Genomic DNA, 27,769 nt, shown 5'->3' with positions numbered 1-27,769 from the left:
TACAACTGAGTACCGTGAAATTATTGTGGTTACAAGGTCAACGTTATTTACATCAACGTGAAATGAACTGTTGAATAGCCCGAGCATTGCTGGATGAACTCGTATTTTTGATTTTTCACTAGTCACAATCATCACTGTGACCTATAAGTATTAGAAACGTCACATATACGCAGATGTTCGACTTGAGCAATAGCAGCATAAACATATTTCTGCCATGCAAAGATTAGTTGGCAGAACTAGCGGCGTCGATCAACACAAACGAAAGTATACGCTGTAAATAACCCTCCCCCTCTTTCTCTTTAACCCCATGTTTAAACGAGACCGGGTTAACTGACGGAACATGGGAGAGGCCTTTGTCCTGCAGTGGACGTAGTCAGGATGATGATGATGATTATGATGATGATGATGATGATGATGATTAAACGATGCTCGTTTAGCAATAGCGTCATTGGTCCCATCCTGCAGGGAAATCGATACCACACTGCAGGACATGCTATTTTTATTATTTCGCTTATATATATTAGCAGAGAAACTTTCACTTGAAATTCTACTCAGTAAAGCTGGCCAATGTAATATATGTGTTTGATGCTTTGGTACTGAGTTTTGCCAATGGCAGGTCGTTGCGTGAATGTCAAATTGGAGTCAATCAAGAAAGTGTAAACGATTGAGATTCCGGCTTTTCGAGATAATCTGACTGCAGTGACGAAGAATTCTTTTGTCGTTATTACAAGAACCAGCGTTCTAACTTGTTTTTATTAGAGGTAACCATTCACCTACTAGTCTGACGTCCAAATTGTTCGATACGTCATGTTGCGTCTCCCATAATCATATGGTGGTTTTGGGACGTTAAACCCCACAAATCAATCGATACGTCATGTTCTGTATGTTGATCTTTCGACGCTCAATTTTTATCAATATTCCGAGATTGCAACTTCAAGTTTAGCTCCCCAGTTCTTCTCGCATTCCCCACTGTGGGTACGTGCCATGCTGTAGCAATATCATCATCAACAAACACTCCAGCGTTCGTAGAAACAAAGAGAGAGAACGAAAGAGCAAACGGTGCCGCAATGGATCGGCCACGCCCTGCGCATTACAGCTTTTCGGCGCCGCAGCTGTCGTTTTGCGCGAAGGCGACGTCGAGCACCGTTTACCTGGCCTCCTCGCCCTCTTCGAGCTGCTCCCTGAACCTGAGCGACGTCGACGACAGCACGTTCTACGACTCCACGTACGTGTCGCAGCCGTTCCCGGCGACCTCGCGCGTCCCGTCCGAAACGTATAGCGAACGTCGCAGCAGCTGCTCCAGCACGATTCGAATCGGCCGCAAGAAGGACGAAGAGGCGTGCCTGGCGCACTTCGACGTGAGTCGCACCGCGTCCAGGCATCCGTGGCGCGATGTGGCGCCGGGCGGCCGGGCGACCAAGCTGATCTGCACATCGGTCCTGGCCGTGTCCTGCTGCGTCCTCGTCTCGAGGCTTGTCATGGACAAGCTGTCGACGCTCCTAAACGCCACAGACGCGATCGGTGCCCTCGACTCGACTAACGAAACGGAGGTCGTGCTCGCGTTAGGGGACGTCGTGAGTGAAAGCCGGCCTTCGTCGTCAATGCAGCTGCCCATTAAGAAAGCGGCGCGACGAAACTACGCGGAAAAAACGAGAGCTGGCTTTCCTGGCGTAAGTGGAGTGCCAGAACTGCGCTACAGAGCTCCTGCCGTACACCGTTATCACCCCGTCGCACGACCAGCGTTGGTGATGAACAAGGCGGCGACACTGCCTAGCGCTGCGACCGACAGGCGTTCCGATGGTACGACCCGAATGTCGGAGACACAGCTGCGTAACACCACCGTCGTCGCATCGACGGTCGAGCCAGAGCCTAGCCCACGTGCTACCACACTCAATGTGAACTGGACGCGCCTGATGCGCATCTTTCGGGCATCGCCGCAGACAGTTGCGAGCGCATGGCTGAACGTCATGAAATCGGCGACGGTACGGCGCTCCCCGTATGTCGTGTACATCGACGGGACCATGAAACCGACTTCCTTGTTGTCGACTTTCGTGCGTGAAACAGCACGGGAAAAGACCCAGGAACGTCGGCTCACTCTAGTCTATGCGCCGACCACCGGAACGTTTTCCAATCACTCGCAGGTGCCAAGTGTGAGCCAGTCTGTATTTAGAACGCAACAACGTGAAAATAACATTGCGTATACATACGCGTAGTGTGGAATCTTTTCAAAGCCTGTCATTGCGTCACTTTTGAAGTGAGAACTAAAAGCTAAATTTAGTATTTCTACCACAGCACTATGATAGCTTCATGAAGCCTTCGGGTATTAATTACCTCGATTTTGAAAAAAAATGGTTGAGCAAATATTTACCGTGACGCTTTGCCTATGCTTCGTACATACCACCAGTAGTATATAGAGCACTACAGATGCCAGACATATCGTAGCCTTTATTATCCGTTCTTTTTTTCTGTATCCACCCAGAATAAAGGCTTGTGCCAATAATATTCAATTGAACCCACTTTATGCGAGCTTATTTCATTTTAACTTTGTGACCTTGTTAATTCTGTCGCTTCTTCCAGTTTTCTGTCGTCTTCTATTCCTTTAATTTCATCATAATGTCCATTCCACCATTCAAGATTGTCATCGGTTCTATTTCTTATATATGTGTACGCCCTACTTCGCTGAACCTGGTCTCTTTCATTTACTATCGACTAGAATATTACTGTTACCTACTAGCTTTCTGACCCATTCTTCTGTCTTCCGATTTTTTAATGTTGCCCCTACCGTTTTTCGTTCCGTTGCGCCCAGCGCGGTCCTTTAACTCTTTCTCTAATTTTTATTGCTATAGCAACTCAGGCACAGACTTGCCGTCACCGTTAGCGTAAGCGCCGCCAAGGGCTATAACACCACCCCGCGCGTCGTATGTTCTATGTACGAGTGAAAGTGTGCAAATGCAGCTGCTGACTATCGCTACTCAAGCGCAGAGGAAACCCTCCGGCCGACTCTCGTATTGCCAAAGATCCATGTGGGCCTAGAGGAGTGGCTGCCTGGCTCTAGCAGCAACAGTATACTTTGAGCTGCCGGACGCGTTTACGTATGCATGCCACATGACAGGGTTCAGCAGGTGGCTCGGCTCATATTGTTATACGGGCGTTGTACCCGCCGGTAAGTTTGCGTTGATGCGTTAGACAGATGCGTAAGACGATCACTTCGCTCGCTGCAAATGTCGTGTTTCCTTACACCACAGAAAGAGAGAGAATAAACATTTGTTTTAGTCAAGTGCACTTGCGCGCTCAAGGTGGGCGGCCTCCTTAATTTGGGTAGCCATGGACCTTCACCATCTCTCGTGCCCGCTAAATCATGCTTCGCTAATTCTTCAGGTCCGGGACCGATAGCCCGGCCTCCCACGGCGCTTCTGGTGGTGTTGTGGTGCTAGGGTTTTGTATGTATATCCACACCATATGGCATAGAGTGTCCGGGACATTGCAGTGCTGGCAGATGTACAAGGGATCAGTCGGTGAGATACAGTTAAGTATTTCACCGTGAACGTAGGTGTAAGTTTGCAAATTACTGATTGCTGCCGCGGCTTCCATACTTAGCTAAGGTAAGCTGGCGGATAAGTTCTTCGGTTTAGCCTGCAGTGCTGCAAGATGCCACTGCACCTCCTTTGGTTGAGTTTACGCAAGGTCGGAAAAAGCTAAAGAAGTTACGTGTTTGCTTTATTTACTATAACATTCCATTATGTTGCTTCCTTGTTGGTAGTTGACCTAGATATGCATATCTCTTGGGCAAATTATAAGGTTCTTATTTCCCAAGCGAGGGAAGTTCTGTTCTCTCTTCTGAGTATTGTAAGCTATCCATATTTTGCACATTTATCTTCCATTGAACTTTGCGCCATATAATTATCTTTAGCAGTGGGGACATAAACAGACATAATTTAGGAATGTCCGCGCACAGTTTATAAACTCTGCAAATGCCAGCATACATATGCCCGTAGTCAGGGAGACAGAAACTGGCTTATGTCAAATAAGTAAAACCAATTTAATGAAAAAATAAGAAAAAGCATCCCTCTACGAACGCCCTTTTTTTAACATATGCAGTGTCGTCTACCGCAGCAATACAAACACGTCCCAAATTAGGTGGTGAAATTCCTTTGCAGAGTGTCCAACGAGAAGATAAAATTGACATAAAATAACATGCAACGCTTTTGGATGTAAGTGTGCGTAGTTTTGTACATTGCTCGTAAAGTGGATTTCAAAGTCACCCTGCAGGACCTAAATTAAAGTTCATTTTCCGCCTGCCTGCTTATTGGTCGAAAAAAAAAGTAGCTGGCGTGATCCTCTTTCAGCGCATTACGTATTGTGCGAGGCTGATGCCATCAGTGTGAAGTTAGTTTAATATACAACTTTGAATAATTCAAAAATTCGGCCAGCTTTCACTAAATCGCACTAAGCTAGGTCAAACGTAGCTGGCGCTCTTTGAGGTATTCCCTTCTTGGTTAAGTTGATAAGTTTGCTAAGGGTCACATGTCATGCTCCAAGTTGTTACATCATGTTACGTGAATTTTGCGGGAACACGTCACGTGACTAACTATGACGTCGTATCACGCAAATCAAATCAGGTAGCTAGCTGCAACCTCATATCATCATCGTCATCATCAGCCTGACTAGGCCCACTGCAGGACAAAGGCCTCTCCCATGTTCCGCTAGTCAACTTTTCAACTGTTCCGCTAGTCGTGTGCTTGCTGTTGCCATTTCATAACAGCAAAGTTCTTAATATCACGTGCCCACTTGACTTCCTGTCTCTCCTTCACCCGCTTCCCTTCTCTGAGAATCCAGTCAGTTAAACTTAATGACCAGTGGTTATCCCACCTAAGCGCTACGTGCCCGGCCCATGTCCACTTCTTGATTTCAACTGAAATATTATTAACCTCAGTTTGTTCCCTGAGCCAGGCTTCTCTATTCTTGTCTCTTAAGATTACCCCTGTCATTTTTCTTTCCATCGCTCACTGCATCGTCCTCAATTTAAGCTGAACCCTTTTTGTAAGGCTCCAGGTGTTTGCTCTGTAGGTAAGTACCGGCTAGATTCAGCTGTTATATACATTCCTCTTAAAGGACAGTGGCAATCTACCAAAATCAGGCTGATCGTCTGTAGCGGGTACTTCTTGAGCCGCTCAAACAGAAAACTTGGCACAGCGGGAGAGCATGCAGGACTCACGTGTTCGGGGAGTGAAGCAGAACATGATTAAGACGAAGAGAGTGCGAGCCGACCGCTGATCATGATAGCTGACGTGTGCCTTCACAATCTTTTCACGTCGAGCAAGTCACAATATTTTGTCTCTGCTAATAAATTAGGCATTTTGCTTTGCACCTGTCATATAGCATTATTAATTCATCGTTATTATGTGCTCTCGACACGACAAGGTTATCGGTACACTTTCTCACAGCCACGTTGGATGCATAATCAGCAGCTTTTTTCAAATTGCGTACCGCGTCAAATCCGTAGACGACTCGTAATTCATGATATTTAAAATACTGGTAAACTTATTCGCAAGTATCTTATAAAACATGCGGTTCGACAAATACGTGCTTAATGATAGTTTCGTGGAGACGCTACACGACCCGTAAACACAAGAATAGCACCCTTCTTGAGGCCCTTTACAAAGTCCGGCCTTCTACGGACTTTTCGGTTTTTATAAAGGCACTGTGGCTGAAGTATCTTCAAATACATTTCCGTAGCCACTGGCACCTTACGCTCGCACTAGAAAAGGAACATCGAACGTTGTGCGTCAAACGAGATGCCGTTTTCCACAACTCCTAAATGCGTGATGTCATTGTAGTTCACTCAGCTTAGTCCAAGCTTCTCTAACGCCCTGCAGGACGCATCAACAGCGATTGGACGTCGTTCTGAAGAGCCCCCACTGCTTGCGAAAACCAGGGACACGCTCACGCCGTCGTGTCCTGTGAAGCTCCCGGCAAGCTTGGTATCTCAGACGAAGCTCAAGAAAACTCAGAGCTTTCACTAAAGACTTGACCCGAGAGTAGCTTAAATGCCGTTGAAACTGCGAAGGAAAACATCAAAGTTGTCGAACTGTCGGAAGATCCCTCTGTGGAAGCTGGGGCCATGTGCAGTAAGTATGTAGCCCTTTCCGGTGCCTCAGCCAGTGCTGTTCTTTGCTTCACACATGCGCCAGAAACGTCCTCAATGGCAGACCTTGACATCCCGTTAGGAAGACCTGCAAGTACGGCACCTAAACTACGATGAACAGGCCTAAAAGAAGCAGTGGCACGAGATAACGGTGGTTTCCCCCATGAGTGGTGGTACGCCACGTTTTTCGCGAAATTTCTCAGCCGCCTGTGGTGCGCCTAGTCCGGTCTACGATGATGATGCCAGCTCTCTAAATTTATACTGGCGGCACTCTCTGCGGGGACCTTGGTGGCCTGAGCGTCCAGTTCCAACGACGGCTCCCGGGATCGGCCCGCAGCCAAGTCGTGATTGTGGACGACGCTAACGGTCGACTTCATCAGCATCGCGGAGATGAAAGCACAGGCGCACGCCAAGCAGATGACAGTGATCACGGGGGTGTAGAGCGAAGCCTTATTCACCCGCTTGGTCGGCCCCTGCAGAAGGCTGTCGGGGGTCGGCAAGACAAGCATCGTCGCCATACTGTTGACTGGGATCGAGACGGCACCACTGCACGTAAGCTTTTGGTCTGTGTTCAAGCGGTTGCTGAAAAGAAGTTCAGTATTGCTGCCATTAACGTAATCTTTTTTTCATTAGTTACCAACAGGTTTATGACTAAGGCTATAGGTTTAGTTCACAGTTTACGGCAAAGTTACATAACACGCAATATATTAACAATTGCCGAGTCTTCAGCAATAGTTCTCAAAACTGAATACGCCGCTATGTAGAAACATTGAAAATATGGCGTCCACTGTGTTTATATATATCCTACACTGCCATCTACAATTCTAAAGGTTGGCTATCCTATCCCATAGTACCATCAATGCGTATTCGACGAAACGTTACCACTGTATTCCAATATAAAGGACGTATGTAGCTCCCTGGAGCAGTGCATGTATTCAAAATTGAAGGACCTCAAGCGTAGTTATAACTTTTCGTCGCGATGCAGAGCATGCATGCATGGTCTCACGCTTCACTCGATACATTCAACCGACTTGCAGACAATCCCCCGCTCCCGAGCTCAAGGACCGTGGAACTTGAAAAGCAGATCGGTACTTTTTTCTGAGAGCGCTGGACGATTTTCCAGACGAATACTCGCCAACTACCTCAGTTGGCTGTTTTAATGCGTTTAACCACTACTGCTCACTGTTCCCACCTTGACGCAACTACAAGTTTCCGATATGGGAGGCCAACTACGCATACGTTGTCGCAATGTTGCTCTTACTTCCGTCTGGCTTGCGTTGCTGGCTGCAGTAGAGAGGAAGGGCCGGTAACGGAAGACGTACAGAAGGCACTCTTCATCGGGTGCAAAGTGGTGCGCACGGGCCATCGGCCAGGCGCAACGGGGCTGTTCAAATATCGATGGCTGTCGAACAAGAACGGGTACGACGGGTACGTCGTATGAGCAGTCATGGAGCTGAGTAGAGTACGTGGCCTACGTGGCACACGAACACACGCGGGAGATCATCTTGTTCTTGTTCTTGTTCACCTATTGTCCAAGAATTGAGTTGTTGTTGTTCACCTATTGATATTGGCGCATACCAACTATGGGGGATTGGCCAAGAATCAAGTGGTTTTAAAAATTACTGTTCAGATTTGGAATAACGGAGGTATAACAGAAAGATTACCGATAGCCTAAGAAAGAGTGGTGCTTAATGTAATGCATACAAATATTTACATAAACGAATTTATCCTTAGAAGAGCAATAATCTAATTTTATACGTATAGAATTATGTTGTTCTTGTTTTGTTTAGCTTCTCTTGTGGCTCATACCCACTATTGGCCGCCCACACAGGTGTTGTCAATGATGATGAACGCTCATACATGGCTCTCTCAGAGGGATAGGCCAAGAATTGATTATATATTTTGGTGAGACCTTTCAGTATATTCAATATTATATATATATATATATATATATATATATATATATATATATATATATATATATATATATATATATATATATATATATATATATATATATATATATATATATATATATATATATATATATATATATATATATATATATATATATATATATAAAGAAAAACAACGTACGTATAAAATGAAGAAAATGGAGGGAATGCAATAATTGTTGTTTTTAAGTAAGCGCGCGAGGCAGTGAGGAGACAGGGTCTCCGGTTCTCCTCGGGGGCGGCCTAGGCCCAGGCCACGAATTTGCCGCAGTTATTCATAAAGTTGTTACCACCACCACCAGTGTTCTTCACCGTCCTCTCCTCAACCATCTACCGCTACGGCATGGTCCGATAGCTGGATATACCTTTCCAGTTCCTTGCCCACTTACGAGTCATTTCACTGAAAAAGCAAACGATTAGGTAATCATTATAATGCTACGAGATGATTGGCAACTATCCTCTCAGGGGAAACAGGCCAGAGTAGGGTGGATCGTGTAGTCTCAAAATTTCAGCGAATCATTCTGGAGCTTAAGGCGTCAACAAGTTGAAATTTGCGTAACTTGCCAGAAGCCGCGCAAGACTGAGTAACAACAGGGTTGGTAGGCACATAGCTGCTCCTGGCTTGGCTTGGCTTTTACCCCTTCAAACCTCTATTACCCATCCCTTGCTCGACTACATACTCTACAGGGCTATTCTAGCTATCTTTTTTTCTCTTTAATTATTCCTATTTCTTCCTTGAGTTTCTACCCATTTCTTTCATCTTCCCTAATTTATCTCTCTCCACTTTCTGGTTCCTCTTTCTTTCCTTCTCCGATTTCTTTCTCTTTTTCTCTTTCATTTCTTTCTATTTGCCTTTCTCTTTGTTTTTACTACGCCTTACTCTACACACTCCTTCTTTCCCCATCACCATCACTTTTCTCTTCACTCTGCATTCATTTTACAACACCCTTTCTATACTATACAAGACTACGGTTTGTGTGGTATAGTAAGGCTTACCACACAAGGCACGAGAGATGGTATAGCATCTTCCAGGCGATTTTGCAGGGACTTGAGTCTATAGCACAGCAAGGTACACTATAGCAAGGTATAGAACTTTTCCGAGGACTCTGCTGAAACTCGAAGCACCGTCAGTTACACAACGTTAGTTTGGGATACGAACGTGATAGCCACGGCAGGGCCCCGCAGCAATTCCGGGCTGAAAAGCATTGTGTTGCGTAGCGTACGAATTCTTAGATTAGCATTATTGGTATACGTATTTCTGAGGCGAGAACGTAGCAGTTCTGTATCGGACGAGGTCTACGTTGTGAGTGCCACACGAAAGTTTGTTGCGATATGGCAGAGTATTTGTGTACACGCTTGCGAAAACAGCTCAACCGCTCAAAGAAAGCATACGTTATAACAGTAGATAGATATGTAGGGTTTAACGTCCCAAAACCACTATATGTTTATGAGAGACGTTGTAGTGAAGGTCTCCGGAAATTTCGACCACCTGGGGTTCTTTAACGTACACCCAAATCTGAGCACACGGGCCTACATATCCGCCTCCATCGGAAATGCAGCCGCTGCAGTCGGGATTCGATCCCGCGACCTGTGGGTCAGCAGCCGAGTACCTTAGCCACTAGACCACCGCGGCGGAACCGTTTTCTGGCCATGCTGCAAAAGTGTTGCAGGACCACTCTAAAGGAAATCAAAAGAGAAACAAGGCTATGTTCAAACGCTCGAAGTGCCTCATGAGGCACTCGACTTGAAAACGGGGCATGCAGTTCAGAAACTCACATTGTCTTACCTAAAATTTTAGATAAAAATATAGTTCCAGCCAGAAATAAGCCATAACACATTTTATCACACTGAAATATTTTACCGCAGAGCCACATGAGTGCTTAAGACCCCTTCGTAAAAAGACCTTATGTCATACCAGGCAAGGAGTTGCGTTAACATATACAATGTCCAATTATTACTGCTTTTTAAGCTACATGTACCATTATGAAAAATAAACCATTTAGTGATGTATCCTTGTTCTTTCACTTTTCTTTTTGTCCATCATTAGTTTTCGAACGCTGATGGGGTTACTACTAATTACCAACATACCCAAGCCCACTTTTTTTCAACAAAACTGTTTACTTGCACAAGCGAAAACTCAGTGGTTGCAATAGTACAGAAACACTCCAATTACTGGAGCCATTCGCGCAGTGCCCGAAAATCAAGCCATGCAGAAACCCTCGTTAGCCACGTTCCCGCCGTCACAGTCACGGTCCTTTCCCAAATCCTGATCTGCCGAAGGATTGATTGCGTCTTTAGAGCACACCGAATGACTGGCTTCCAAAAGCCCACTCTCTCGACCTGTGGCATCTATTGTGTCGAGTTGGCTCTCCCCTCCGCAGATGCCATCGGCCTCGCGATGACCGACCGAAGCCTTGCGCTCGCTACGTGAGCTGACAGTCGTCCTCGTGGTCGTAGTCGTGGAAGTCGTAGTGGTCGTCGTCGTGGTCACTGCCGACGTTGAAGACCTGTCCGGGAGACCTTTCTGGGGAGTGGCTGAAGCCTTGGTGGTGCTCGTGGACGTCGTGGCGGTCGAGGAAGTGGTCGAGGAATCGGCAGTCAGTTCACCTCTACCCGACTGTGCCGTCACCGACGTGCTCGTCATCACCATGCTCGCCGTCTTTGCGGTGACGCCTCCGTCGGGGTTGGCATCCACCGAACTCGCTGTCAGCATCGACGAAGTCGTCGTTACGACCACGCCCGGAGTTCCCGTCTCCCGGTCGACCTCGGAGATGAAACTCGACTTCGTTGATGAAGACGTCGGTCCAGTACTCGGGAACGGGTGGCGCTGGCCACCTTCCCTGCGCAGCCAAGGCTTAAGAATGATGACGTAGTCAACCAAGCTGAAATGGTGAACATTTGTATGGCGAGCGTGGAGAACAAAGTTTGTACGAAGAACAAAGCTAATCGACGTTCCCTGCATCGGTTTACTTGGAATACCATACCTTCTTCATAATTTTTGTCGCCATGCTCCCGATAGGTTCCTCGTTTTGGTTCTCTGCATATTCTCGCGACTTAATTGAAAAAAAATTAAATACAATCTTGATTAACAGGAATTATTTAGGTTGTGCAAGGACACACGCTCCTGCGACTTGCTTTCTGCTATTTTCGCGGCTGTTTCGGACAGATGTTGTGGGAAAAACTATGCTTGGCGTACTGACGTATTGAATACTTTATATACCAGGGGTCTCAAACACGCTGATCTTTCCCTAGCGGCCCGAGCCGCACACGGCTTTATTCATCCAATAGTATTCTTCTATTGTCTTCATACGTATGGTATTGATTATAAGAGGAAAATAACAGCGCAAAGTTCTCACACGACACACAAGAAGGCAGGACAACAGTCGTGTGTAAGCCCTATTGTCGTGTCTTCTTCTTGTTGTGTGTCGTGACAGAATTGTGCGCTGTTATTTCCCTCAAACAAGCATGAAGTAAATAGCCCAAGCCTCAGCCCTAGTATGGTAATGAGCTACGTAGACGTGACTGGTCCCAAGAATTTATTTTTTTCATAATTTAACCCATGTGGTTATGCTTTGAAAACGTAACAGCAGAGCAAGAACTCTGAACTCTGCGTTTTAGAATCATCATCCAGATTTCAGCCGTGCTAACAATAAGTATTGATGTCTCTTGAATCCTAACTCTTGACCTCCTTCAGAAATTACCCATATATTAGATATTGGGAAGGCCTTCTTTTTATCAGCCACGTTAGCTTACATTCATTTCAAACTATAAATAATGGTCACATTATAGATAACACGTAGTCAAAGGGCAAGTAAATCTGCGGGTGAACTCTTTCCTATTTTTTTCTTATGAATAACGCATTCAGGTGCCCCCATGGAGCGCGATGAAATTTCCTTCTACATGTCCTGTATGCGACAATACGAGGTGAAATGTGTGCAGATTATATCTAAAAAATTATCACTATATGTAAAGAGTTACATGCAGGCAAAGTCTTTAATATGCGAGTAATACGCGGGTGATGATTACGAGTTTTGATTTAACTAAATCCTTTTATTGCGACTGCTTCAAATAAACAGCTTTGTTGGAAATTATATTTTGGAAAAAAGTCAAGACTACAAATCAATTATTTTTATTACATGGGAAAGAGCAAGGGTTCGTTTAAAGGTAGCTGCAACAAAGAGAAGTGGTATCCAAATGCGACTGACCTTAGCCTCGGTCATCTCGTTCAAACTTTCACCATTAAAGGCTACAGAAATGATAAATGCAAAGCGTGACTGCTATGCACTTCGCACGATCTAGTTGTTTTGCCCTGCATTGAAGTACCTAGTGTTTTCGACAGATACTGACTTCATCTACTAATTATATTGAGCACTTACTTTCCACGGACCACCGACGGAAGGACTGAGATAGTCGTGCACAGCAGGACGCAGAGGAGCATTATGCAGTCAGTCTTAAATTTCTTTGTCAGATGATTCAAGTCCAGAGAGGCGGCGTAGAGGCTGTGTGTGAAGAAAAACACTGCTTAATAAATGTATAGTGCACAATCTTCAAGCCCACAGAACTGACAGAAAGTTGAAGCAATGAAACTAAAGAATACGTAGGCGAGTATTTTCAAGTTATTTGCATAGGCGTCGGCACGACATACCTTTGTTCGTTGACCGATGTCTGGAAGTGATTTTGATGGTGATAATGGCTTCTGGAATTATAGGCACAGACCCACTCTGGGGGTCGACCATGAGCCGGGTGGATCCTACAGTCTGAATTTTCTAAGTGCTGCTAGAGGTTACAGTGTCAATTAGAATGAAGTTACTTTTATTGTAATTCAATATTAGATTGAACTATGTTTTACCAAAGGGGGCAAAAGTGATCATTTCAGAAGAACATAGTTTTAAAAAAAACTAGTAGCGATTGATGTATCGAATAAATAAGGTGTACCCACTACGGGGACTGTACGTAAATTGGGCAGTAAAATTAAGCAAACAAAAAATAAAACCATATCCGTAAACACAGAAATTGTACTAAAGCGGTGATATTGTTCCTCGGTTGTGGTCCTCTGTGTGTAGACACAACCAGGCCCTTAATTTTTTAAATGTGTTAGTATGAATTTTAATTTATTTAGAAAGGAGTGGGGATATATGCTACTGCCATTAGTTGCTTATGCGGCAACACATATGAAAAGCAGACATTTCAGCAATGCGCGAAACAGTCTTGTTTACATCGGTTATAAAATAAGTATACCATCACGTACGCTTCTGCAATACTGAATCCAATGGTGACACTTCCAGATAGAGTATTGGGGTCACTGTAACGTCCCGTCAAAGCTGAGGGTAGTTTTCGAAAGCTCTCCATTGCTTTAGCTTCGAAATTAGAAACTTACGAGAACATTCTATGCGTCCAGTGATTTTAGGTTGACTACTATAATAAAACTGGTTGTAAAGTTGCCGACAGGATTTTTCTGTGAGAATAAAAATATGGTTGATTTTGGGGGGTGCGCGTATTATCGCCATTCAATGTATCCTATAAAAGCTTACTCACTCACTCACTAACTCACTCACCCACTCGCTCGCCCACTAACTCACATTCCTTGTAGCTGAGGCAGTAAACATTCACCTGGACACAGCATATGTTCCATTCCGCGCATTGATGGCATAAAAAGCATGTAAGATTGGTACTCGATATGTTCTCATTCAAAGCGTCGCCACTTGAGAAGAGAAACGCCAAGGTGTGCGCTTCCCTGTAATCACAGAGTTTCCTACAATACTTGCTAGAGGGATCTCTGGCGCTAGCGTATATGATAACTGCAATGCACGGCACTTCAACCAGTATGTGAAACGGGTGGTAAATATTTGTGTCTAGTCTTCCTTCTTCTGGCTCCATTTGGCTTCTTGCGGCCTGAATTCACTTGGCTGCAAGATGAATTTCCGCAAAAGTGCAGTTACGCTTTGCCACCTTGACCATTTAGGGGCGAAGCTCCATACGCCGTGGGTGGTACGTCCTATGTCGTCGTAGTCGTCGTAGTGGCGAGTTGCATCGCATTGCATGTCAATAAAAACGGTGTCACAGCATATCCACGGAGTGAATGATTATGAGTGGGGAGAAGCATCTATCAGTCCTCCGCGCTTTCGTGCATCCGTCCGAGCGTCCGTCGGTGCGTCTGCCCGTCCCCTCGTGTGTTCGTGGAATATCAGTATTTTGTAGACGTTATGTTTTAGTTCTTGCATCGTTAATTCAGTGCTGGTGTTGATAATATACCGTGAAGTACTACATCTTTCATGAAGTAGTAAAAATAATGACTCCGAGATTATTGCTGCCCCGAAGGGGTAAGTCTGGCACGTTTCAAAACTGATTAGATAGACAGAGATTTCTGATGGCACTCAATACACTGAAGCTTTAGTGTCTATGGTAGGAAGACAGATGCCATGGGTCACCTTCTGAAGAAGACGAGCGGATAGAGAGTTTGTATAGCAGCGTCATTTGCAAGTAAGGGCGGGCACGGCATTTTTCTCTGAGAGGATCAGCTCATGGAGTTCTCGGTGAGCAATCGGAGACCTTAACAGATCCTCGTCTTAGAAGTACATAATAAAATATGAAATGAAAACGAGGTCATTCCGTGCATTTTTACCCGCGCTCTTGATCTGCACCAGGGCGTTTTACATGATGATGATGATGATGAGCCTTTAGCTTTGCTGGCACACGCCCACAAAGAGGGATCGGCCAAGAACCGGGTGGCAGGATCATCAAGAGAGTTAGTTATGAGTCAGGCATTCAGGTAGTCTCGTAGCCGGAAATAATAATAACAATAGACTTACAAGGTAACCTTTTTGTTGCCATTATGTACGCACACACGGCAGAGCAAACCTCCCTGTGGCTATAACCTAATGTAATCCCTCCGAAGGATAAAATTACTGTCACGTTTATTTTTAAACCTAGCTTCTCAATTGGTTCGACCAGGTATCTTTTCCTTTGATAAGAGTATCGTTGACAGGAGAAAAAGAAATTATTTATAGATTCTGATTCCTTGTAAAAGAGACATAATGGAGATTCTGTAAGTCCAGCTTTATGTAGGTAACAATTCAGGTGCGGAATTCCGCATCGTAATCTGGTGATTTTAACCACTGGTGCCTCAAATTAGATGCACGTTATAAAACCCCAGGGGGTCAAAACTACTGGAGCCCGCTACTACAGTGTCTCTCACCATGTCGTAATTTTGGCGTGTTAAGCGCCGAGAATAATTACGTTATAATATATATTTCGCCGATCCTTCGTCCTACATCTTTGTGCGCTGTTTCTCTTGGAAGTATGTACCACGTAGCCGATTTCCCCATCATGTTGGAATGTTTCGTATTGAAAATTTTCGTGTCAAGAATGACTTTCTCCCTCTACGTTCATTCACCCCTCCGAATTCCAGGCAGAGTGGCTCGGAGCCATCGACGCTTTTCAAAAGCACTGCCTGAATGTCACACTTGTGAGTTGGTTGGTTGCAAAACTTCATTGCGGTCCTGCAAGGCGCGCGTCAGCGCGCAGCGGCCCACTTCCATGTCAGGACCGTCAGGCCAAGCCTATGAGCCGCTCCGCGGGCCTGCTGGATGGCCCGAAGTTGGTCGGCCACAAGGGAGCTGCGTAGGGCCGCCTCCCAGCTGACCGATGTACTGTTGGGGTTAGTGTACATTGCTTTGCACTCCCAGAGCATGTGCGCTAGCGTGGATATATCCCCACATGCGGGACAAGCGTCATTGGGGAACACGTCAGGATAAATAGCGTGAAGGGATCTCACGTTAGGGTACGTGTCGGTCTGCAGTAGCCTGAGCGTAAGGGCCTGTGGCCTATTAAGTTTTGGATGAGGGAGTGGATATAGTCTTCGCGCGAGGTAAAAATGTTTTGTTATTTCGTTGTACGTGGCAGGCGCGTCCCTGTTTTCCGCAACTCCGTTGGCCCCGAATCGTTGCCCGGAACCGGCGCGGTCGGTTAGCGCGTGCGCGGCTTCGTGGGCAGACTAGTTGAGGTTGGGGGGAGCACCTTGGACCTATCCAACATGTGCAGGAAACCAGATCAGTACGTGGTGCTTGATACCATCGCGGCCACCACTCTGGAGCACGCGCAGGGCTTTCTTGGAGATTACACCGCGCTCGAAAGCGCGAATAGTTGACCTAGAGTCACTATAGATGACCTCCCTTTCACCTTCCAGGATCGCAAGGGTGATGGCCACTTCCTCGGCAATCGCCGGATCGTCAGTGTGAAGCGATGCGCAGTTGATGATTTGCTGTTTGGAGTCTACGACGACTGCCGAGAAGGTGTCGCTCCCATGGTGCGCTGCCGCGTCGACAAAGCTGACGCCGTGCTCCTCACTATGAATCTGCTTGAGAAGAGTGGCAGCTCTTGCCCGTCGCCTACCACGATTGTGCTCGGGATGAGCATTCCTCGGTATCGGTACCACGGTGATGAGGTCGCGAATCTCACGGGGCACCTGTCTCATCTTCTCGTCCACTTCAGCCGGAGAGTGACCGAGCTCTCGGAGTATATGTCTGCCGGTCTGGGAGCTCGAAAGGTGCGCGAGCTGGGCCCGCTCCTGTGCTTCGGCAATCTCCTCCAACGTATTGTGTACTCCGAGCTGGAGCAGGCGCTCGGTGCGCGTCCTGATCGGGATACCGAGGGCCCGCTTGGTAATCTTTCTGAGCAAGACGTTGATCTTGTCACGCTCGGCACGCTGCCAATTATGCATGGCCGCGACATATGAAAAGTGGCAGAGCAAAAGGCATTGACCAGGCGGATTAGGTTGTCTTCATTGAAGCCTTGGTAGAAGTTGGCCACCCGCCGAACCAGCCGAACCGCACTATCCGTCTTGGTGGCAAGCTTGAGTATAGTCTTGCCGTTGGAACCATTGGACTCGATGGTCATGCCGAGGACCCGAATGGAGTCGACTCTGGGTATTGCGCCGCCATCTCCGGTGTAGAGCTTAATATCACTCTTCGAGATCGGCTGCCAGTTTTTGGGCTTTGGCCCTCGCCTAGTGGGTTGGTAGAGGAGGAGCTCGGACTTGTTTGGGGAACACCTCCGGCCTGTGGGACGGAGGTAATCTTCCATGGTGTCTAAGGCCTTCTGCAAAAAGTGCTCGACTTGCCCGTCACTGCCACCTGTGCACCAAATGGTAATATCGTCCGCGTTAATTGTGTGGTTAATGCCTTCGATGTTTGAGAGCCTCTTGGACAACCCGACCATGACAAGGTTGAACAGGGTGGGCGATATCACTGACCCTTGTGGCGTGCCGCGCGAGCCCAGCTCGATCTCCTTGAAGACAAGGTCTCCCACTCTGAGGGTGGCTCTCCTACGGGTCAAGAACGATTTGATATATTCGTAGAATCTGACTCCAAGACCGAGCTCAGCAATCGACCACAACGCGAAAGAGTGAGTAACATTGTCGAAGACTTTCTCTAAGTCGAGGCCGAGAATGGCCCGCGTGTCTGGAGTGTTGCAGTCGATGACTTGGTGCTTGAGCAGCTTCATAGTGTCTTGCGTCGAAAGCTTGGCCCGAAAACAAATCATGGTTTGCGGGTAGAGCCCATTGTCTTCCAGGTACCGAGTCAACCTACTGAGTACCACATGCTCGGCTACCTTTCCCATGCAGGATGTGAGCGAAATGGGGCGCATGTTGTCCAAGTTGGGTGGCCTCCCCGGCTTGGAAATGAGTACGGTGCGTGTGACCTTCAACGGGTCGGGGTTCTCGCCACTCTTTCATGCCTCGTTGATGACTTTGGTGAGGTAGTTGATTGACCGGTCGTCCAGGTTGCGCAGGGTCTTATTAGTTATGCCATCGGGGCCTGCGGCAGACCTTCCGTTGAGCCCGTGGAGTGCCTGCCGAACCTATTCGTGGCATATCTCGATGTCCAGTTCAGTGTTGGCTGGTCCCGAGTACTCGGGGTACGTTGTTGCGGGGTTCGAGTCGACAGGGAGGTACTTTTGCACCAGCTGCTTCAAAACCTCTTCTTCTGAAGAGGACTGCTTGGCTTCGTGCATGGCACGCGCTAGTACGTTCCGCTGGTTAGTTTTGGTGTTAGTCTCGCTGAGCAGGTGCTTGAGCAGGTTCCATGTCTTGCCATTACGCATCTGGCCGTCTACCGAGTTGCACACCTCGTCCCACAGCTGCTTGGAGAGGACGAGGCAGTGCTCCTCGATGGTCTTGTTTAGGTCGGAGATTTTCTTGCACAACCTGCGATTGAGGCGCTGGCCTTTCCATCTGGCGAGAAGTGACTGCTTGGCCTCGAGCAGGTGGGCAAAGCGGCTGTCCATTTTTTCAACCGGAAGGTCAGTACTAATATTCTTCGTGGTACTTATGACCTCCTCTTTGAGCTGGCTAATCCACTGCTCGAGGCTTGGCCTGGTTGCAGGTAGTGGTCGGTCGTTGCGGACTTTGCGAAACTGGTCCCAGTTTGTCCAAGAAAACTCCCGTGCCCTCTTTCGGACCACTAAGAACTGCGTCACCAGGACGTAATGGTCGCTACCTAAGTCAATGTTCGAGTAGGCCCACTGTACATCGGGGAGATTCTTGACGAAGGTCAAGTCGGGAGTCGAGCCTCTGCAGGATGATGTGCCCAACCGAAATGGAAAGGCCTTGTCGGTGATAAGAGTCAGGTCCATGTCAGTCGCGTTCTGCCACAGTTCCGCGCCCTTGCTGGTATTGTACGGGTAGCCCCAAGTGTGGTGCGGAGCATTAAAATCGCCCGCCACAACCAGGGGGTTGGGACCCGCCAGGTTGACTGCCTTCTTTATGAGGGCCCTGAAGCGCTGTTGTCGGTCCTTAGTGCTACTGTACACGTTGAGAAAAAAGATGCTGCTTCGGTCCGAGCTGTGCGGAAGAGTTTCGGTCATGACATATTAGGCGCTGCTGGTAGCCATTTTGAGGTCGTGAGAGATGTGTGTGAGCTTGTTACTGACCAAGGTGCAGACGCCCCGGCCATCAGAATAACGCGAGACAGGCTGGTAACCAGTCAGTGTGACGTTTGAGGTTAATGTTTCCTGAAGCAGAATGACGAGGGGTTTTTCGCTAGAGGATCGAATGTACTGCTACAAGGACGCCTTTTTACTGGGGAAGCCCCTGCAGTTCCATTGCCAAAGGAGAAACATCTCACTTGGCTTGGCCATCTTGGTGCTTTTGTGGGCTGGTGCTGCCCTCAGATTGGCTAAGAATAGCGTGGACTATAGGGCCCTTGGAGCCGGGCTGGGGTTGTACGACGGCGGTTGAGGTCAGGGCAGGTTTCACTACACTTTCGAGAAAGGACTCTACCTTGGACACTCGGTCGTTTTGCGCGGCCAGGGTGATCTGCAGTTGAGCGAAATTCTCCCCGAGCTTATTGATGCTTTCACTGAGCGCGGATAGCGTGTCACGAAGCTCAGACCTGACTCAAATCGCTACACCTTCCTGTTTGTAAGCGACGGCCCTCTTCTTGGGACCACTTTGACCCTCACTGCTGCTGTCGCCGGCATCAGTGCTGTGCACTTCCATGGGTAGGGGCATTGTGTTGGCGACGCAGGCGGCGGCGGGTTGCGGTGGTGGGTTTCTCGCGTTCTTAATCGCGGCAATTTCGGACATAAGCCTGTTTATGGTTTCCCTCATCGCAGCGTTCTCGCGTTTCAGCTGGAAAATCTTGCGCGCGCTCTCCGCGTGCTCTGGGAGTGACCCCTACAGTACCTCAGCTGGCCCTCCTCGGACCTTTTCGGCCCAGGTTACAGAGCCCGACTTCTTGCTTCTCACTGACACCCCGCTAGGCTCCTGTTGACGCCCGGTAGACCTGGATCGAGACCTGGAGCGGCTCCCAGACTTGTAGCGCCACGCTCCTCCTCGGGACCGGAAGCGGCTCCTGGACCAAGAATGGCACCTGGAATGGGACCGAGAACGTCGCCTGGAATGGCCCCCGGAACCGCGTGACTGTTGGAAGTCCTGCCCATTCGTGGGGGGTGATGGTGGTGCCGTGGCTTGGCCTTGATCGGTGGCGCGAGACTTTTCCCAGCGCCTTCGTCGTACGACATACGGGATCTGGAATCTTTGCCTACAGTCCTTGTCAGCCGTGAGGTGCTGCCCACCGCACAGCCTGCACTTGGGGGTACACTTGTGTTGTGCGTCAGGATTTGAAGCCCCGCAGCCCCGAAATGCGACGTCGCCTGGGCTGGGACACACATCAGCACGGTGACCGAGCCGACCACAAGCGTAGCAAATGTCTATTTTTTGCGATAAAGTGAACATTGCACAAGGGGCCTTAGCGTACAAAGTTTGTGACTCTATGACCGTCGAAGGCGACGATTACCGTACCGGTGCTGCCTATGCGCTTGTCTGCCAGGGCGAGCGGATTTCTTTCATTTACGATTTTGTTGTCAATATCATTCGGGCCGTCGACGAGTGGAATACCTTGGATCACGCCCTTGCACGTGCAATGAGGGGCGGCCTCGTAGGCACTGACCACGAAAGTTCGGCCCATAACGACGATCTGCCAAACTTTGACATAGTGGTTGGCATTTTCCCTTCTAGGTGTGCTGACAACCATAATATTCTGCTGCACGTCGGGGCATAGCGTGTCGCCCCGCAAATCTTCGGCGCAGGTGCTTTTGGCCGCCAGGATTGCATCAGCCACCACGGTGCAGCCGGTCTTGACAATATTGAGGCCCCCGCGGGGCCGTCACGATCTTGGTATCCTCCCTGGGAAGCTGTGGCATCCGGCCCGCGCAAATGATCCTAGCCATGATGTTATTGCCACTGTTGCGGCCTCGCGGGGCATCGGCCGTTGTCGACTTCGTCTCGTTGAGAGTAGCACCATTAGGATTAGCGCCTGCCGAGCGCGCGCCAGCTCTTCTGGCGCCTGCAGACTGCCTACCGCGATCTTCTTGCTGTGTTGGGGGCTGGCAGGTCCCAACGAAGCAGAAGAAGAAGAAGACGGCTGACGGAGACGCACGCGGCTGGCGGAGACACCGACCAGCCCGAACACGCGGGTTGGCGCTACGCGCCGAAAGAAAAGCACACAACCGCACTCCACGGTTACCTAACACACACTCGTTTTATTTTACAGTCGCCTTGAAATCCCGGATGCCAGAGCGGCGCCCCCTGGCATCCTCACATGTCAATTCGAAACCGAAACCCCAGAACACAACAACCACCCCCTCCTCGAAAAAAGCACACCTATACACTGTTTATATTTATACATAATCGATACAAAAGTATATACAAGGTATGAACGTTAGAACATATGAAAATTCAAAACACGGCACACCGAACTCACACACTACAAGTCCTGAAAATGCACTGACAAACAAAGGAATGTACACAACTGTTTGGAACAAGAGTTCTACGTCACGTAGTCTTCGAACCGACGCGGCTTCTGCCGCTTCCGCTTAGGGCGGGCCCTTTTGGGTGTAGAATCGGGTGTCTCTGCACCTTGGTCACTTCTGCTCTGATGTGACACATCAAGAGCAGTGGAAGATTGTGAAGGCTCTGAATGAGCGTTAAAATTTGCGGTCTCATCAGAGCTCGCAGCATGAGCTTTGGAAGAATTTTGCGGACCGGAGTCCGATTCAATGGCATCAGCCGTATTTGAAGGTTCGAAGTGAACAGTATGACTTGGTGTACTTGAACCAGCGACACCGCCTGGTAACTCCTCCCCCCTTGAAGAAATGCCTGTACATGGAGGCCACATGTAACAGTCTGATGCGTAGTTGAAAGGCGTGGACGGAACATGATGAGGAAAGCTTTTAGGTGTTGAAGGCGAATCCGTATGAAAAATAACAAGGCGCGAAATATTCCAGATGTTACCATCACTTAAGCGAAAAGAAGTGGGGCTAACCTGGCCCAAGACTTTGTAAGGACCGCGATACTTGGGCCGCTTGCCTGGCACACGAACCTTGACTAAATTGCCAGTGCGAACTTTGGACTGCTTTGCACCTCGACGGGTGTCGACATACTTTTTCATTGCTTGTTGCTGAGAAAAACCCTGGTACGGATTTGATCAGGAGAAGACACTGCTATGTTGCGAGGCTAATAGACTATGTCGAGAGCAACTCGCGGTTGCCTACCGTGGAGAAGTTGAGCAGGAGACACTCCAGTGGTGCCTTGTGGTGTGAACCTGTACGAAGCTAAACATTCCGTCAAGACTTGCTTGAGGGGACGGTGCTCTAATTGGGCGATCTAGATATGTTCCTTCAGAACGCGATTAAAGCGCTCGATTTGCTCATTTGATTGGGGAGAGAAAACTGATGACCTTGTCACAGAACGAGCGCTAAAAATGGGCGCGCCGCCAAATTCTTGCGGTAACGCGCGGAAGAGACGCCGGGAGGTCAAAAGAAAAAAAAAGAAAACAAACATCCAAGGCTCCCCGGGCGCGCGCTCTCCCCTTGGAAGCGTGGCTTCGCCGACGAACCTCCTCACCCCACATCGGCGGCCGAGATAGCCCGCGATATTTCTAGAACGAAGGAGGCGTGGCCACGCCGAGTTGAGTCATCCGACGCGGAGGGCATTCCAACCGTCTCGCCCTCTTCCCAGCCTTCGATGCGTATCGTGCCGACGAAATGACGAGAACCGTCTGGAATGTCGCGAGCAAGGTATTTAACCGAGCAGCCGAGATGAGAGATCAGGAGGAGACGGAAGTGAGCGCCAGAGCGCGTAGGGATTCCGCCGTGTAGTCGGCGAAGGTTTTGGTCCGTAGGGACGAAGCCGGAGATGAAGAGGATTTCCACCTGAGGGGTGAAGGCTCGAGCTACAGGCAAGACCGTGTGTTTACCGCTATTGAGCGAGGACGCGTGGCAACAGCTGCGTGTGTGAAGCCGACGTGTTTCCGGCGAAGAAGTTTGAAGCTTGGAGAGTGGCCAATTGAAGACGCGAGGTTTCCTGGAAGAGAAACTTCGGGACAGCGGAACGGCAACAACGCTGCACTTTGAGTGAGTGATTCTCGGAAGAGTATCATTCAGACTTTGGTTCCAAGGACTTTGGACTGAATAGGTTTTCTATCTCTTTAGTCTTTAAGGGTCTTGGTTGTTCAATGCATGCGACTGCATTGTAGTGTGTACTGTTGTCTGTGTCCGTTGTTCGAGTGTGGCTAATTGTACTGTGTAGTGTGTTGATTGATTGGTGACATATTGTACTCAGCTATTGTGGAGTGAGCATATTGGTGTATTGTTTTTCTGATCTGCCATTATTGAGAATATAATTTTGTTTGTTTATCAACTCTCGGCTCTGACTTGTTCTTTGGGCCACAGCCGGCGTCTGCTGGCGCACCAATAAGGACCACTTCTAAATTGTCCACGCTTTCGTGGTGCGGTTCGGGGGGCCGATACTTCGGCTCTTGGAATTAGCCCGGCGATCGCCTCCCTAATTAACGGGACAGGTGTGACAGACCTCAAGTGCTGAATTCCTCGTTGTGAAAGAAAAGTCTCGAAATGTTGGGACTGAAACTGTGGACCATTGTCCGTAACTATGGCATCAGGAAAACCTTCCCGGCTAAAGATTGAAGACAGAAACTCAATGATGACCTCAGAAGTAACCGTACGTGTGAAACAAATTTCTGGCCATTTGGAATGGTAGTCGATGAGAGAAACAATGAACCGGGCATTTTGCGGAACATTATGCAAGGGACCGATGATGTCCATGCCGAGTTTCTGCCAAGGCCGATCAGGCCACTGGACTGGCTGCAACGGAGAAAATGCAGGTTTGGCAGACTTGTCAGCTGCCAGACATATATGGCAGTTGTAAACTGCATGCTCGACCTGCTTATCTAAGGCTGGCCACCAGTACTTGTCTCTGAGATTCTGTTTGGTGCGGACAATGCCAGGATGGGCCTCATGGGCAAGCTGTATTAGCTTGTTACGGAAAGAAGCAGGGGGAATCACGCGTTCATCGCGGAAAAGCAAGTCCTCGACACAAGAGAGTTCCTGTAGGACTGCGAAGTAAGGCAAGCATTCAGAAGCAAGAGCACCTTTGGAAGGCCATCCTTCACGTAAATATTTGAGAACTTGAGACAAAGTGGAATCTGCAGCTGTAGCTGCCTGAAGCTCAGCTTTAGTAATGCAGGAAGTAACTAATGAAACAACTTCCTCATCCCGCTCTTCAGTAACCGGTATCTGAAGAGGAAGGCGCGACAGTGCATCAGCAACCACGTTATTAGAACCCTTACAATATTGAACACTGAAATTATAATGCATGAGTTTGGCACACCAACGGGAAATGCGAATGGGGCGGCGGCCTTCGGATCCTGCAGAAAGAAGAGCAACTAGTGCTTGGTGATCTGTACGTAATGTGAAGTGCCGGCCCCACAAGTAAACATGCCATTTCTCACAGGCAAAAAGACAAGCGAGAGCTTCACGCTCTCCTACTGAATATCTACGTTCAGCAGGGGTCAATGTACGAGATGCAAAAGCAATAATGATCAGCTGATCATCTCTAAGTTGTTGAAACACTGCTCCCAGTCCAACATCGGACGCATCCGTCGTGATGACGATGGGAAGCTTCTCATTGAAAATACTAACAGCTGGCTTTGAGGCCAGTATTGACTTAACTTGAATGAAGCTCTGCTCAGCTTCAGCTGACCAGTTAAAAGGCTGTGCTTGACGAAGTAGAGTACGCAGTGGTTCAACAACATCAGCATAGTGAGGAACAAACTTGGCATAATAACCCACAAGACCTAAAAAAGATTGCAAGGTTTTAACATCAGTAGGCCGTGGGGCATTGACAATGGCCTGAACTTTAGATTCAACAGGTGTCAAGCCGCGGGAACTGACATTATGTCCTAGAAATTGTAACTCATTCACAGAAAAAATGCACTTGTTATTAAGTTTCACACCACATTCACTGATGCGGTTGAGAACAGTATGCAAATTAGCATCATGCTCTTCATGAGTATGTCCCCACACTAAAATGTCATCCAAGTAACAAAGGGCGCCATTACAACCCTTAAGAATAATTGACATCATTTTCTGAAACACTGCAGGGGCAGATGCAAGCCCGAAACACACGCGGCGAAACCGAAACAAGCCTTCGTGCGATACAAATGTGGTTAAGTCTCTACTGCATTCAGAAAGTTCAACTTGGTGATAAGCGGACGCGAGGTCCAGCTTGGAGAAACATACTGCTCCGGAGAGCTGATGAAGCAGTTCTTCAATGTGAGGAAGTGGAAACCCGTCTACGACGATTGCCTTGTTCGGTTCTCGTAAGTCGACGCATAGTCGAAGGGATCCATCTTTTTTCTTGACGACGACCAGTGGAGAAACCCAGTCGGAAGCAGAGACAGGCTCGATGATACCGCTGGCTTGAAGGCGAGACAGTTCCGCAGAGACTTGCTCACAGAGAAGAGGAATGCGGCGCAGCTTGGCACGCACAGGGCACACACCTGGTCGACGCATCACTTTATGCACAAAACCGCGCACACAACCCAGTTCACGGGTGAACAGGTGGTGGAATTCAGAAGGCGCGTTGGCTGGAAGATCATCTTGGACGTCGACTTGAGCACACGTCATAGACGCACCGTCGATGTTGATGGACAAAGCCCTGATGGCATCACGTCCCAAAAGCGAGCTGCCATTGGCAGTTACATAAAAAGTAATGGAAGCAGTGCGACTGCGGTAGGAGACCTGAGCTGTAAAATGACCTAAATTATCAATCATTTCCTTGGAATAGGTTTGTAGAACGACGTGTGAAGGCAAAAGCCGAATGTTGGAAAAATGACTATGAAAGTCAGCGGCACTGATTAAAGAGACTGAGGCACCAGTGTCCACGAGAAATGACAATGGCACATGGCCCACTGAAACTACGATGGTGGGCTCGGACGTAGTGTGGAGGCCATCCACATTTAAAACAGTGACCGTATTGGTTTGTGCAGTGCTCGAAGGAGCGGACGAAGAAACTGGTTCCGGAAGATTTGCTGGTCGGGAATTGCATACGGACTGAAAATGTCCGATTTTTCCGCACCCAAGACAAGTGCGGTTTCTCGCTGGACACTGCGCAAAATTGGCTAAATGCCGAGCCGATCCACAACGAAAGCAATGCGCGGTTGCGCTTGGAGAAGAAATTTGCGAACGCGAATTAGGAGCTCGGTGCTGTTCCTGAGAACCAGAATTTGGCGGAATGGTGTCGCCATATTGTCGGCTTCCTCGCCCTCGTGACGCAGAGGTGCCGCCATGTTGGCCGCCGCGCCGAGACGTAGGCGTAGCTGAATGAAGAAATGAAGCGACGCAGCACGCAGTAGCCACCTTGCTGGGAACAAAGAGCGTCTAGGGTTAGCACGAACACGGAGAACGAAACGGGTTCTTACAGGTCCTCGTCGCCATTGCTGAGTTGGGGGCTGGCAGGTCCCAACGAAGCAGAAGAAGAAGAAGAAGACGGCTGACGGAGACGCACGCGGCCGGCGGAGACACCGACCAGCCCGAACACGCGGGTTGGCGCTACGCGCCGAAAGAAAAGCACACAACCGCACTCCACGGTTACCTAACACACACTCGTTTTATTTTACAGTCGCCTTGAAATCCCGGATGCCAGAGCGGCGCCCCCTGGCATCCTCACATGTCAATTCGAAACCGAAACCCCAGAACACAACACTTCTGTTACCTCTTCGGGGGTGATGTCCTCCCCCACCACCTGATATTCCATTTTTCTGGAACTAAGCCCTGAGAAGAGCGAAAAGGGCACCCGGGAACGGCGACGCGGCTGGCGTCGCGCCGGCGTGGGCTTACCTCGTTAGGCTTAGCCCAGGCGGTGGCCGGCTCCGGAAAAAAACGTTCCAAAACGTGAAAATAGTCCACTCACGCAGCAGGTTTTGGCATCAAAATAGTCCTGGCACTTTCACTGATGCGACACAAACAAAGCTGAACGCGAACTAAAAAAAATTCACTTGAAGATCATTGTAGAAAACAGGAGCCGCTCGAAGGTAGTATGAACAACACAGACGCCGCGCCGCGTCCACACTTGTAAGTAAGTTCTGGTGAATTTATTTGCTCAGAAAGAAAGAAATAAGTGGAAGAAAAAAAGCGGTGGAGTATAGCATTGAAAAAATAATTTGTTCCGGTAGTCTAGCTGTGGTTGAAAGCTGCTCGTTCACAAACTTAACTTGCTCACTTATGTTCAGTAAAATGCTTGCGAAATCTCAGTGTGATTCCAACAATCTGCGAGTAGCTTTCCTCGCTGCAAGAATACTTGACACATGCAAAAACACACCCAAAGGCTTGGAAGCGCTATAAGCTTTTCATTTTTTGTTCAGCCCTCCACATTGCAGCGAAGGCAGCGCACGGCGAAAGGGAGAAACGACAGGAAGGAAAGGCATGGACTAGCCTTGATGAAAGAAAAAATATTGTTTTCTGCTATTCCGTTGTCCAAGCTGTTCGTTTGGAAAATACACTCACTAACGCATTCCTAGATATTAATTTGCTATGCCATTTGTGTTAGCTGATGGCTTTCCCTCTTCTCTTGTCCGGCACCACATAAAATCTGATTTTCCGTTTATTTTAGTTTTATAGATCTGAACCTTAAATATCCTACCGAGCAGTTCTTGGGATATTCCCCTTTGTGGATGACTTCAATCAAAACAGAGGATACTACCATCATCAATAACCAGTTCTTCTGACACGAGGTGCACTAGGTGCGTTAGCCCACGCTAGCCAACGTGCGCACGAGCCATTGGCGGTAGCTGAGTCGAAGAAGAAGCCCACA

The sequence above is a fragment of the Rhipicephalus microplus genome, chromosome 1 (genome assembly GCF_043290135.1).
Source record: "Rhipicephalus microplus isolate Deutch F79 chromosome 1, USDA_Rmic, whole genome shotgun sequence".
Lineage (NCBI taxonomy): Eukaryota > Metazoa > Arthropoda > Arachnida > Ixodida > Ixodidae > Rhipicephalus > Rhipicephalus microplus.
This window is presented reverse-complemented; position numbering follows the sequence as displayed.